This window comes from Pteropus alecto, unplaced genomic scaffold, assembly GCF_000325575.1.
Source record: "Pteropus alecto unplaced genomic scaffold, ASM32557v1 scaffold196, whole genome shotgun sequence".
Taxonomy (NCBI): domain Eukaryota; kingdom Metazoa; phylum Chordata; class Mammalia; order Chiroptera; family Pteropodidae; genus Pteropus; species Pteropus alecto.
In genome coordinates this window covers 5,287,497-5,297,499 of record NW_006439717.1, presented here as the reverse complement: position 1 = coordinate 5,297,499, position 10,003 = coordinate 5,287,497, and the positions used below count along the sequence as shown (strand labels likewise).

Here is a 10,003-nt window from a genome sequence, read left to right as displayed (position 1 = left end):
GGGGCCAAAATCAGGCTAGGACTCAGTCTCCTCCTCAGCACCTTATTTAGGTACCTCCGATGTAGTAGCCAGGCAAGGCATTCATGAAGCGACTGAGTTCTCATTCACTTTTGGCTCTAACAAAGGCACAGAGTTTAAGGCAGATTAGGACATGTGAAAATTCCTTGTTAGACATCAGTAATGCAACCCAACTCTAGAAATAGTATGGTTGCAAGATCGTTAAGAATAATGTTAATGCCTTCTTACCATGTTTCATACTTAAAGCAAAGTGTTTTTACTGGTGTTGTCATTTCATGCATACAACAACTCTATATGAAAGATTCTATTATTTGACAGGTGTGGGGGAAAAAAAACTCAGAAGTGACTTATCCAAGGTCACACAGCAAACAATGGGGGAAACCTGTCTGCCTTCCTTTAGTAGCACTTTCCATTCCCCGCTCTCATCCCTAGCTACTTTTATTGAAAACATTCCCCTGGCAACTTTGAAGCACAGTTGAAAATGAGAAGACTGAACTTTGACAGTGTTTTCTAAACTGTGTGTCATGACATATTTGTGTATAGAGAAGTCAATTTGGTGGTCTGCAGAAACCATAAAATTAAACAGAATAGAATAAAATAGAAACTATCAGTTCATCCTATGTAGTAAGGTGAATGTCTTTCATGAAGTATTTGCACTGGATCTGAATGAAAGTGGATTTTTTTTTTCTTTTGGCAAGGCAACCCTTGGTTGACATCACAGATTGCAAGGAACTTGTCAATTTACAATCCCTTATTTTTTATGCCTACAGCACTCCTGGTCTTCCTAGGTGGTCTCCCATCCAAGTACTAACCAGGCTCGACCCTGCTTAGCTTCCAAGATCAGATGAGGTTGGGCTTGTTCAGGGTAGCATGGCCATAGATGAAAATGGATTTCTTGTGTGATTATGAGTTCAAAATAATTCTAATAACACTAGTCTAGGTTATGAATAGCAGTGGGTGCTGAAGGAGTGCAGATAGCAGTGCTCTGGAAGAGAGCTCGATGTTATTGGAAGAAGCTCCATAACCATTTCTCATTGGAGAACCTTTGATGAAGGGTGAGAAGGCAATTAACAGTTGTGGGAATGGGACAGGCTCCTGTGGTAGAAACAGCTCTGTGAGAATGCCTCAGTCATTTGTCTTTTTTTTTTTTTAATTTATTTAAATTAGTTTCAAGTATACAGTAAATGTAGAAAGTCTCACGATGTTTGTGGTTATATTTCTCTGCTTCTTGGACTGGTAGTTTTTCAGCTAACAGTGACTCATGTAGAGACATTTGACTTTGATTTTTACATGATAAACCTGAGGGAGTCTGCATAAAGCTGGCTTGCTGTGAGTTAAACTTTAATCCTCTCATGGCAACAGACAAGATGTTTCCTTATTTTTGCAGCTGCCACTGAATCTGGTTGGAACCAAACCACTATCAGCTGCAGAACTGACACAATTTAGTAGCCAGGCGAGGTATTCATTTTTAATACTAATAAAACTAATGTGGTTCAGGATGATGGGCAAAATAATTTGTACCAAATGTTGCAGTTTTTTTTGTTCTGAGTAATAGTTCTTCGTACTTTAGGAAGTTGGTTTTACTTTGAGCTTTACTCTTTGAATTATTCCCATTTAAAAGGGAAAAAGCCGAACTGGTATATCCTGACATAAAACCCACACTTTTACACTTGAAGTTTAACAAAGTAGCTGTTACTTTAAAAACCAAATGCCAAGTGCCTTTATTTACCTCTTAGAAGAAAGGAGAAATTTTAAAGAATTAAAAGTAATTTGGGCAAATATTGCTATCAGTGTTTTCCTAGAGCCTCTATTACAAGTCCTATAAACATGTTGCTCAATACTTGCTCACCTTGGCACCTTGTCAGAAACTATCAATCTAAGGTCATGCCACTCTGAATGTGCCCCACCTCGTCCGATCCTGGAAGCTAAGCAGAGTTGGGCCTGGTTAGTACTTGGATGAGAGACCACCTAGGAAGACCAGGTGCTGTAGGCAATTAAAAAAAAGAAAAAGAAAAAGAAAAACTACTAACTGGGTGCATACACATGTCCTCAAGACAAGACCAGGTGCTGTAGGCAATTTAAAAAAAAAAAAAAAAGAAAGAGAAAAAGAAACTACTAACTGGGTGCATACACATGTCCATTCTGACCTAATTGTTTTATCAGTGCTTGTGACTACAACACTTGTTTCCCCAACACGGCTTCTCCTTGCAAAATAGGTACGTATCAAATTAAGGCTTCCAAGTGGTACCACAATAGGCAAAACACGACATCTTTTTTCCCATATTTTGAAAATTGTTATTGAACTCAAAACATTAGATTAATTATTGTAGAGGTCAAAATTAGTCTAATCTCTTCCCAAACTCCTCCCTAACCCCACCCAGATGACATTACACAATCACTGAAGTTCGTAAAATTTTTTCTGTTCAAATTATAATCAAGTTCTGGTAAATTAACATGTAGTCATTTGAGCATTTTTTATGAGAATACTTGTTTGTGTAGTGATTTCAGACACACCCACCCACCCCTGCACACAAGCAGAGTGGGGCTAAACAGCTTCCACCGTATTTCTGGCCTTGGTCGGTGTCTGATGTAGTTCCATAGAACAACTTAACAGCCATAGGCAGTAACTTTTGGTTACAAAAACTAGATTAAAATCCCGATGAACTAATTATTTTTTCCTGCCATTTTTCTCTTCCCCTTTTGATTGAAACGTAATAAAAATCCAAAATAGAATAAAACATTTAAAAGCAACAATAATTTGTTACTAAAAATATTAATTAAAACATCAAAGTTTCCAATTTTTATCTAAATTTCAAGTGTTAAAATAGCCCAATAATACCCAAAATCTGTTGAACAATTTGCATGTCAGTGTGTAGACAGGGTTGACATCATTTAGAGCTTCTGCTGTGGTTGCCACTATGAGTGTGTTATATAAAAGTATGAACGTAATATAAAAAATATAAGATTATTTCTTCTGAGGGCTTGTTATTACAAACCCATACAACACTTTATATTTTTAAATGGACGTCACCCTATATATTGATACATGATCTTATTGAGTATAACATTAATTGTGCCAGAAGTTTTAATTAAATTGAATACACTTATATCAAAAACCTCTACAAACAATATGCAGTTTCCTTCATCATCATTACCAAAAATGCAATTTGTCCATTCATTCAAACTTTATAAAATATATATATCGCTATACCTGAAATGTAATGTGTGCTATTAGAAATAAAATTTAAAAATAACAAACACGAAACAACTCCGTGCATATCGGGAATCCAAGACAAAAGAAAGAAATCGAATGGTGTATTCATGGCCTAATTATGGACTAGAATATGCTAATAGCTACATGATTCAATTGAACTTGCTCTTCCATTGTAAAATATATCCTGAGTGTTGCCTAAAATATCTATATTATATACATAACTTTGAAACAGTACTTACCATATAGTATCATATTTTCTTTGATTCCTTAATTTCTTAGATTATACCTTATTAGAATACAAATACTGCATATTTTTATGCAGTAGCTGGTATATAATTGTTTTTAATGAGTATTTTTACTCAATTAATGAGCTTAAACCAACACAATGTAGATCATATTCAAACACATTGTATTACACATATATATGTACACATATAACATAACATCTACAAATAACGAGATGTCCCATCAAAGATATTGTCCCACCAGCAATTAAGTTGTGTGCGTGCATACATGCGCGTGTGTTTCTCAGAATTCCCAGCATATTAAGGTGCAGAGGGAACTAGGAAATCACTTTGGGATTGCTGAGGGCAGTGTTCTTTGAAGAAGAGTTAGTTCTGTGTATGGGGATTAGCCCCAGTGGAATGCACTCGGTTGCCAGAAAGAAAAGGCCTCTGATGACTCCTTTATGAGGTGGTAGCTGCTGGAAATTTGAACTAAAAGAGCGTTTAAAGCAGCACCCTTGGGAGTTTATGTGTGGGGCACCCTCTCACAATTTACCAATCAAATGGAGTCATCCTTCATGGCAGTGAGTAAGCACGATCTGTCAGAATATTTGGGAGAATAAAACAGCACATGGTAGTGAAAAACAAAATGGAGTAAGCCTTCTACAGGAGTCCCTAGAGCTTTTCGACAATTAAGAGGTAGGACTTCCTGCTACTATGGCTTGTAAGGACCAAAGAAATTTTAAAAATAAAAACTATGATTATATTTGTAACTAAAGGTACAAAGCTATTCATATTGGAGATAAATGTGTGTTTAGTTACCAAAAGTGAGAAATACAAAAAACTTACATGACATTATAATTTCATTTGAAGAAAGAGAATGATAGTTTCCAAAGTATCTTTCTATATCACATTTGTAAGGAAGACGGAAAACATTTTATGCCTATAGTATGGGTTTTAAAAATATCGGACTTACTTTCTATGAGAATTGCCGAATCATCACTCAACTACTTGAGAAGAGTTAAATTTTCCCAAAGCAGAGAGCAAGTAGTGAAGAAGTCTGAAGTCTACTGGGAATCTTAATTCTTTGAGACAGAAGGAAATTAAAGAGCTCGTGATCCTCAATACACTTGACATTCCAAGAAATTTTATAACAAAAGAGGAATTAATTAATCTATGAAAGTTATAAAGAGAAAAGTACTGATACTTTTCTCCAGAGAAAAAGTTTTTAAACTCAACAGTAAATGCTCTGAGCAGGGAAAGGGAGAGAGGGGAGAGAGAGGAGCTGGGAACAGAGATCAAAGGAGAGAACAAAAACCTCAGGGCTCAGAGAAAGGAGTCTGAGGCAGCACAGTGGCAGCCAGTGTCCACGACATTCTCCCCAAGATGGGGAACTGAATGATAATATCAAACAAATTGAATATTACACAGTGGCAACTGATGCCTATGAAAAGCCAAAGCAAATGGAGATGTTCACATCTAAGAGTAAAACAATTATCTTGTATCTTACTCCCATTTTACTCTCCTGTTAATTCTGTCCTACTTAAAGAGAGTTAAGGGTGACATGTTCAATAACAGTTCCAACGAGAAAATGAAATATTTACAAAAGAGTTTAGTGGGGCATATTCTTCTAAGTAATGCATGGACAGTAGTAGGCAGAGGGCATAGACTCAGTCAAGAGTATTTGAACTGAATCCATAGATAGCTAAATATTTATTGAGCTACCTAGTAAAATGGAGAATGGGATAAGGTCATAATATCAATTTTGTCCACTATACTTACTTTGCACTTCCAAATAATTTTGGCATTCATACTTATGGTAAAAAAAAAAAAAAAATTATGGTAAACAATTTGTGGGTCTGTCAACTAAAATTTGAAGTACAGAAAGGTAAATGCTATGACTAAGTATTCTATATTATCTTGTATACTCTTATACGTACATAGTAGCTATTCAATAAATAGTTGGTAAATTTATTAAATACTAATAAATAAGTTTATTCCTATCTCCTAGTCCTGCCTCCATTGCAGTACAATTTAAAGCTACTTGAATTTGAAGTATTCAGAATACTAAATTTCCCCCCTTCACCCCCTTCTTTTTCCTTCTCCTTCTCCTCTTTCCTCCTTCTCCTTTCCAGTTTTTGCTAGTACCAAAAAATAAAGGTTTTTATATTGATCTTACATCCTATGAACTTCCTAAATTCTTTATTTCTAGTAGTTTTGTTTTGTGTGTGAAGTCCTCAGGATTTTTTTTACATAGATTATTATATCACCTATGAATAAAGACTGGAAAGGTAGGTGTAAAACTAGAACTTTCAGTACGATACTGAATAAAATGGATGAGAGCCAACTTTCTTGATTCGTTCCTGATTATAGAAAGAATCTGTTAAGTATAATGCTGCATGTTTATGTTAGATGGCCTTTATCAGGTTGAGGAAGCTCCCTTGTATTCCTAGTTTACTAAGAATTTTTATCATGAGTGCTAAATTTTGCCAAATAGTTTTTCTGCACCTATTGAAAACATGCTTTTCCTTCTTTAGTTTGTTAACATGGTAAACAGCATTGATTGGCTATCAAAATGAGGCAGCTACCTTGCATCCTGAGATGAACCTCACTTAGTAATGTTATATCATCTGATAAAACTCATTTCTGGATTCTGTTTGCTAAATTTTCTTGAGAATTTTGCATTTAAGTTCACGAAATGTATTGGTCTGTAGCTTTCTTTGTAATGTCTTTGATTTTGTTATCTGGGTATTTCTGGCCTCATAGAATGAGTAGAAATGTGTCCTCTCACAGTTTCTCAAAGGATTGTTTGAGAAATAAATTCTATTAGTACTATAGATTTAGAAATAAACAGTATAAAGTGATATTGGAGTTCTGTGTCTTATAATGCTTTACAATATACATACTGTTTTATATAAAGGAGATATGTCAATGTAAAGTTAACACATGAACATTAAAATCAATAAAACATGTTATCTATACATGTTTGTTATTATGCCATCTACAAAAATGAATTACAAGTCAAAACAATGTAAAGAGCTCTCTTGTGGAAACAATTTAATAACAATGTTTTGAAACCAAACCCTATATCACATCAACAAATAATAAATGGGCAGGGTGTGGACAAAAAGTAATGTTGAATTTCTCATACAGGGTAGAGTTTAGCTAAATCTTTTAATTCCTGGCTTTCAAATTTAGAGAAATGAGGTTAAAGGTTTTTTATTAGTAGAACTAAAAGCAGTTTATATAACTACCAAATTCTGCAGAGTTTGAAAGAAAATAAAAATTTTCCATGTATTTGTATATGTGTATGTTTGTATTTATCTACATATATACTGAGTAAAAAAATTAAACTCAAGATGAGAACTACAATTTTAAATATAATTTATGAAAGAAAACAGTAATCAATTTTACTCAATTAAAATAATTATTTTTTTAAAAAAACTATGCTGTTTAAGCAGATATTCTAAAAACGAAATGTCAGAGAATGGTCAACAGCCACCACCACCAGAACAACCACCACCACTAGATACTCAAAATGTATCAAGCAAAGATTAAAAAAAAAAAAATGTACAAGTTAAAACACAAGACAGAAAACTTAAGTAGGACTAGAGAGAAATGTCAAAATATAAACAATGACATTAATAGAATGAATAACCTAATTTCAACATAAAGAAAAAAACTTAGAAAAAAAATTAACCAAACACAATTGTTTGACATTACACATCTATTTCGGCTTTTAACAAGTCAAACGCATAAAAATAAATGAGTACGGAAAATCTAAGTTATAAAATTAGAGAGGTTAAATGTTTATAAATGTATATATAATGTATTTCCCACAAGTTACAGCCTCACAGCCTTTAACTTAAAATGTTTTAAACTTGTCATTGAAGAATAGTATAGTATACCACCATGTATCTATCACTTCAATAGTTAACTCATAGCCTACATTCTTCATCCCACTCTGGATTTTTTTAAAGCAAGTCCAAGGCATCATATCATCCCAACTGTTAACACTCACGTTTTATCTCTAGAACATAATTTCAATAACATTATTACATTTAAAAATTAACAAATCTTAAATGTGATCAAATACATTTCCAGTGACTAAATTCCCCCAGTTGGCTCAAACATTAAAATAAAAGTTGGTTTTTCGAATCAAGATAATTGCAAATGAAAAAGAAAATAATGGCTACAATTAGAAGACCAACTGTATACTCACACAGGAAAAATTCTAGAAGGAAATACATCAAATTGCTAATATTTCTATGTGGTGAAATTAAAACTTCTAAAATTCTCTTTAGGCCTTCCAACAACTTTCTAAATTTCCTAACATTGAAAAAACCATTGTAGTCATCATTATGAATAAACAATGTGTTTGTTAACATCAGTTTAATCTGGTTAAGAATAGTAATCAAGTTGTTAGTAAACTATTGCTGTTTGTTTTTCCTACTACATTAATTTGTGAAGGATTTTTCTATGTAAAATACAAATAGAAGGGTCCTTTATTTAAAAAAAAAAAAAAAAAAGGCATTCTTTTTCAACATTCTGTTTCTAAATGGAATTTTAAAACATGGTCTCACTAGCCATAATGGTTATTAAGCTTCCTAAAGTAACTCTCCTTAACCAAGTGCATTGCTTTTTCAAATTCATTTCAAAGCAGATTCCAGAAACACTGACTTTAGTAAAAAGTATGTTTATTTGTATTTCTATGCTATTGATATCCAAGAAGTTCATTTTAGGAAATAGTCTAGATTCTCAGTGGTATGTTTGAGCTATATAGGTCTGTTTCCTATCTTGTCCCTGCTGAGCTGATGTTCTGCTTGAAACTAACTGCACTTACGCTCCAATATTTATTTTTTCTGTCCTTGGGCTCTGTTTGAGGGTTCTGAGGATATTATTACAAAGATATTCTGTGTGAACTGTCTCAAAATGTCTTTTATTTCTGTGGCATTAAGGAGGCAAAGTGATTCGATGGGTAGTGGAAATTCAAATGTGTAGGCTATGCCATTCCTCCTCTTCCTACCTGTGCATATACATACACAAACGTGCACACATATAGCACAGAAACCTTTGTTCATTAAGGATTTCTGACAACTCCAAGGGCCTAAAGACATTTTATCTTGGGCTCAAAGTTTAGGCTGATGAGAAAAACTTTTGGGGAGGAAAATAGAGATGTATCCCATATGTTCTAAATTCTTTTTCTAGATCCTAATTTTCTTACTCCTCCATTAATCTAATATGTAGTCTTTCTCAGATGTTTACAAATTTAAAATTTGGATTTAAATTTTCATTGCAAAGAGACATATTTAATGGAACTTCTGTTTTAGAACTTGAGAATCACAAACAAGTTGGGGAAGGAGGGTAGGATGGGAGTAGTATAATTGGGCCAGTAAGAGAGGAAATTATCATAGTTTCCCCCAAATCATGCAATATCAGTAGTGGTAAATTGTCCTGGACATGGGTGGGGAAATATTTCAGCTAGCACTGAAATACTAGTCTCTAGTACATTCACTCTCCCATGGGCATACGCCTAGCATATGACAGAGGTTTCTAACAGACAGATCTGGGTGACTTTCCATAATCTTCTGTAATTACTTATGTGTTTGAGTGTATGGAGCACTGATGAAGATTGAAGGCCCTAAGCACCCTTCTGACCTGCCTTGGTTTCTACAATAAGCATCATTAGAGTAACTTCTTTGAGTTGTGGTAGTTCAGTCCTAATGGGAGAAATAACATTAACCCATTAGAACCAGCTAAAATAATAGTATTGTCTAGTTTAAAAGATTAGCTGACAGCCGTATAGAATAAATGAGCACAAAACATATTTAGGAGGAGAAGGAGGGAGTTTGGAAAATGGTGTATTATCAGAAAGGGTTTTGCAAGGAAAACTGTCCAACCCAGAAAGTTTGAGGGTGGTGGATTTCTTGACAGTGGTCACTAATTAATTCAATATTTTGCTAGCCTCCTCCTGGCAAATTCAATCCAGTGTTGTTTCTCTGCAAAAAAAAAAAAGTTTAAAGTTTGGTTATGTTGTTCTAGTCCCAATTCTCCTGCCACCTTTCTTTTGGTTTCTCAGTTATGTTTCTCTAACATAGTTTATCTTTATGTTCTGGTGATTTTAAACCTCAGAAAATAGTTTGAACATGCAACAAAGTAAATGCCTTTGGTTGTACAGATTGTAAATATTTCCACATAAAATGAGATGCTTTCATGTTTTGAGTTCAAGGAAGATGTAAGCTGTATAATAAAATATAATAACCTGAATAACAGTTGTTTATACAACTGGGCTCTCAAGTTTGATGTATTCAGAAACATAGTTCTTAGTTCAGCAAAGACTTAATGTTGGCGTATTTCTGGAATATGATTCCCTGGCATCCTGAATCTGACTTAAATATACCCCCAAGAGAAAAATTTGGTGAGAGAAGAAAGTTAACTTCCCTGGAATCATTACCTTGATGATTTTTCTTTCAATGCTACTTAACACATGATCACCAAAGACTTAAACCTGCTGCAGATCTCTGAAACAATGAGGACTTCTAGTTTA

General features: G+C 34.0%; 2 pseudogenes; one reads left to right on the top strand and one right to left on the bottom strand.

The window, feature by feature from the left end:
- Positions 1–779: 779 nt before the first annotated feature.
- Positions 780–900, bottom strand: LOC112483887 (annotated as a pseudogene).
- Positions 901–1,892: 992 nt separating this feature from the next.
- Positions 1,893–2,011, top strand: LOC112483892 (annotated as a pseudogene).
- The last annotated feature ends 7,992 nt before the right edge of the window (positions 2,012–10,003 follow it).